The following is a 4,515-nucleotide window of genomic DNA, read 5'->3' on the forward strand; positions in this document are numbered from 1 at the left end:
CCATGGGGAGGCAGCAGGTTGGTCAGCAACATCCCATTGACTTACACAGCTGTATTCTGGCAAATAGGGTACACATTCTTCCTCAGAACTCTTCAGGCCTGCCTACTCCAGTTATCAGGGGCATCGTGTCCTGTCCATCATGATGATAGTAGCTGTTAGGGTACCCACATTATGTTCATCAGGAGGAACAATACATTTGTCCTCTTACCTCTGTGCTCATGGTAGTCAACCATTTACTTTAAAAACTTGTGGGTAGGTCATGCCTTGGGTGACTTTGAGCCAAGCATTCTCCAGCTTCTCATGCATCAGATGGCTGCCTCTGAACAAGCATTTCTCCCTCTTCTCACACCACCCAGTGGCACAAAGCTTGTTGTCACTGTCCCATGGCTGTTTCAAGAAAAAAGCATTAAGGGGAATGAGGGGAAAAGGGAAAGATACACATTAAAAATAACACAAAGGCAAAGGAGAAAAAAAAAATGTGAATGCTGCCACTATACATAATGGAACTTACCTTATCCATGGATCGCCAGGAGGCTAGGAAAAGTAATCTAATACCTGGGCCAACTTTCAGACTCCTTGGCTAATTCAAGCCAAGTCAGTCACCTCAGAATGTGCCAAACTTTCACATACAGTATGATTACAACCAATACACAGTGTTACAATTAATATGACCACACCTGGATGAAGTACAGAATTAAAGACTCCTCTTGCTGTTGGTGACCATCCAAGGAGCATTTCCCATCAGTGGTGTTCTCCATCCTCCTTCATCCTTTCCAGAACATGGTGCATCTCCTCCATATCATGGAGAATGCTAATCTAAGGTTTGTCTGTTATCTTGGATGCAGTCTAGCAGCTGGTGCAGATTGTCACACTGCAATAATTTCTTTACCAAAGCAAGATTCATTTCAGTTAGGGCAAGTGGCAAATATCAGATTAGGCCATAAAGAAGTGGACCATAGCAACTAATAGGACATAACCGGAACTGAATAACTAGAGTCACATCCCATGATATTAGTAAAGTTACAAACATTTGAATGATCACTTGTATCTACAGTAATAACTATGAGTGTAAAATTGTAAGAGGTACTCATACACACACACTTTTCCAATATAGATGAGTACTATTTCAAGGGCCTCATTAGGATACCTCTAAAGTGAGAGGTATTTGTCTTGACCCTGAGCAAAATGTCTCAAAGTCTTGATAGTATTGGACTCAAAATAAATCCTTCTTGTTCCCATACAGCACATGAACAAACATCAACAGTTTGCTATTTGTTTTCATTTTATTGGGCCCATACTCTGTGTTCTAATGAGTAGGGCATAACCCCATTGTGATTCAGTACCTGCGCAATGATTGGGTATATGGTATGTACCAAAGCATTGCTTATTGTTAGGACAAAAGTTGCAGCAATGTTATTAACAGGATCATAAGTAAAATTAGCTAGATGCCACCAAGACTGAAATTCTTTCAGATTTGTTTGCATTGTCTAAACTCACCTTTCAAATTTCGGTGGGTAAAGCATTTCCTTTACCTTCCATGAAGAAGAGCTAGGAAGACATTGAATTTGACAAGTGCATCCACAATTAACTGGTGGTCTTTTATACTGTTCTTTCCCACTGAGATAATACATTAGGTAAGAACTCCTGATTGGTTCCAATGCTGATAGGGAAAACTGCAGCATTGTTGCAATGCACATAGATCACTCATTTGACACCCTACCTTTATTCTTTGTCCTACATCTCCCCAGAGTTGCCAGTACTACCCTGGCAACATTCACTTCCTGAATATATTTCAGGACTGTGCTTAACCATGGTGGAAAGGGTTAAGCCTCTGTTAGAAATTAGAATTCAGTCCCATACATCCAGCATGCCCAATATGGGCATGGGACCATGACCAGCTATGGAATGTGATAGGGTCAGCATAAGCAAATACAAATATTAGTCTTAATATACCTGTCCAAAACAATAACATTAATGATACCCCAGGAATCCCAGGGAAAGGAGCGAGGTGAGAAGGGAACATGCAAGGCTCAGCAACAGGATCAGCATTCATTAGCAAATGGAAAACAAAAGAGAACTTCCCAGTTCTAGAGTGTATAATCTATGAGTATACAGATGTATAATCAGTAAGTACAGAAAAGAAGTTAGGTTGGAAAGATTGTGTTAGAGAGATAATCAGAAATGAATGGAAGGCTTACCTGTGTCCTGGGCTCACAGAAAAAAGACTCCAAGAGGAGTGATCTCCAGTGAGAAATCCTTCCTCAGTGGCAGTCAGCCCTTAAATAGGGTCTAAGAGAATTGCCTTCACCTGTGCTCCCACAGCTGACTCATTTCTTGCTTCAGGTGATTAATCAGAGGTTCAGGCCATGAGCCAACAGTCCCCACATGCAGATAAACCAAGGTTAGAGAAAGCTTAATTGGAAAAGACAAAAACAAACTTCTCTGGTCCCAAATGAACCACAGCTGGAAGGCAGGTGGAATCCAGATGGTTACTTTACATTTTCCCCGATCATCTTGAGCCTTCTAGATGTATCTGTTAAGAGATTTTTGAGGGTTAAAGGGAAAGAACCAATGTGCAGCAAATCAATCAACAGCAGTTGTCCCATGGAGTAATCATCCCATTAACCAGCTCTTTAAGGGACCACAGGGCACTGTGGTTGCCAGTGGTAAAAAATATTCCAGGTCCCCAGTAACCCTCTGATTTCTTTTTAATCAACAGGATCTGTTCTCCCCTTGTTAGTGGGTCTTCCCACACATACTGGGTCTGATTTCCTAGGGGTGTAACCAAAAATCTCTTTAATTTTGCCAGCTCAGTAGCTAAATAGGGGACCTCCTCAACACTAACAGAGTACCACCTTCACTCTCTTAGTATGCATGCCCAGTCTCTAAGAGAGCACAAAGAAGGGTCACCAGGTTTTCTGATTTGTCTTTGGGTTCTCAAATCATCCAGGTTTTCTCCTGGGTAAAAGTCACTGTCTGGAGAACTAGCATTAATCTCCCTCTTATTTACCAATTAGAAATACTGGAAATCTCCACTGCAAAAACACAATTCACCTCCCACTACTATGAGAACTAATGCCCACAGCTGTGTGCAGGTCTATTGACTTCCTCATCCTGGTCTGTAACCAACACCCCCAGTGATGTTACCCACATTTATCTGCCTCTTGAGCCTCACATGCAAGAGCTCCACTAGTTCTTCATACATCCCTAGGCAGAGCTCAATACATTCCTGTTCTCTCACTGAAAGAGCAACTCCACCACCTTGCCAGTCTGTCCTTCCTAAAAAGGACAGAGCCATCCACAACATCATTCCAGTCATGCAAGCTGCCCCACCAGGTCTCCACAAGGGAAACGACATCATGCTCCCTTAGCTACACGTGAAGGATGGGGAAAAAAAAAAAATACATGCTCCCACGGCTGGAAAGGGGAGGGAGTGAAGTACACGCAAAACCCTCCGCGGGGCTGAAGTCACCCCGGGGTCGTACTCGATCTCGGGCAGCAGCCTCATGGCGATCCTTCTAAAAAGCCACGAGGGAGCCCAGCAGCGGCACCGTGCCGATCCTAAAGACACAGAAGTAGCCGAGCAGCAACCCTACATGATCTGCAAGATGAGAGACCTTATCAAGTGACTCCTAAACACTCACCGCTTCAGGCTGACGAGAGGCTCTACTGCAGCCCTTGCTCAGCCTGCAATAGGAGAAAACTTCTGCTTCAGCAGCCCTTTGTGTTAGTTCTTACTCCCAGCACTGAAGCGGCAGGAATACATCCCCACTCCACTTGCTCCTACTAATGAGAGTTTGAAGAACTAAAGCACCCGCTTAAAAAACAAATCCCTGGGAAAGGGGGACTGTAAAGCACCCCGGAGCTGGGCTAGGACTCAGGGATCCGAGCAGCAGCACTCTATAACACTAAGAGATCCAGGCAGTAACACCACATCTGCTGCAAACAGCCGGGGGGAGCCCAGAAGCAACCCTACGCTGGGCTGCAAGAACCCAGCAGCCTCCTGCTCCAGCCCAAGAGATCCTAATGGCTCTCGAGAGCTCACCACCTCCACAGTCCCCTTACTACCAGAACCACTCACCGATTTGGGCTGATCCTTATCCCGAGAGGTCTCACAGCAGCCTGAAACAAAACGACACCTGAAACAAAACGACACAACAAGAATACAAAAGAGAATGCCAAGGCTCTATTTTAAAAGCAGACCCTCGTACCTACCGCTTCTCAGCTCCGGCAGCGCTAGGACCGGTCAAAGAAACAGAGCCCGCTCCGTCCCCAACGAAGAGCCGCAGGAAGCCGCCCGTGGCTCCCGGCAGCCTCCGGCGGAGCTTAAGAGGCTTTGGGAGGCTTTGGGGCGGGTCCCGCCCGGGGCTCCCGACGAGGCGCAGCTGTGCGCGGCCCCGCGGCACCTGGAAGTCGCTGCCTCGTTAGCGCAGCCGGCCTCGTTAGGGCCGTCCGGGGCTCTGACAGTTAGGCATGTGGGCTCCAGATCTGAACTAGGGACTTAAATGACACTTT

General features: G+C 45.8%; 1 pseudogene across 1 annotated transcript; it reads right to left on the bottom strand.

Moving 5' to 3' along the window:
* Positions 1-393: 393 nt before the first annotated feature.
* LOC149917063 (uncharacterized) lies at positions 394-4,283 on the bottom strand (annotated as a pseudogene). Its single transcript, XR_016468806.1, has 3 exons — positions 4,082-4,283; positions 3,645-3,687; positions 394-3,279 (listed from the first exon to the last, which is right to left on the bottom strand). The product of XR_016468806.1 is annotated as an uncharacterized LOC149917063 (transcript).
* Between the last annotated feature and the right edge of the window lie 232 nt (positions 4,284-4,515).

This window comes from Phasianus colchicus, chromosome 8 (assembly GCF_987193195.1).
Source record: "Phasianus colchicus chromosome 8, bPhaCol1.hap1.1, whole genome shotgun sequence".
Taxonomy (NCBI): Eukaryota; Metazoa; Chordata; class Aves; order Galliformes; family Phasianidae; genus Phasianus; species Phasianus colchicus.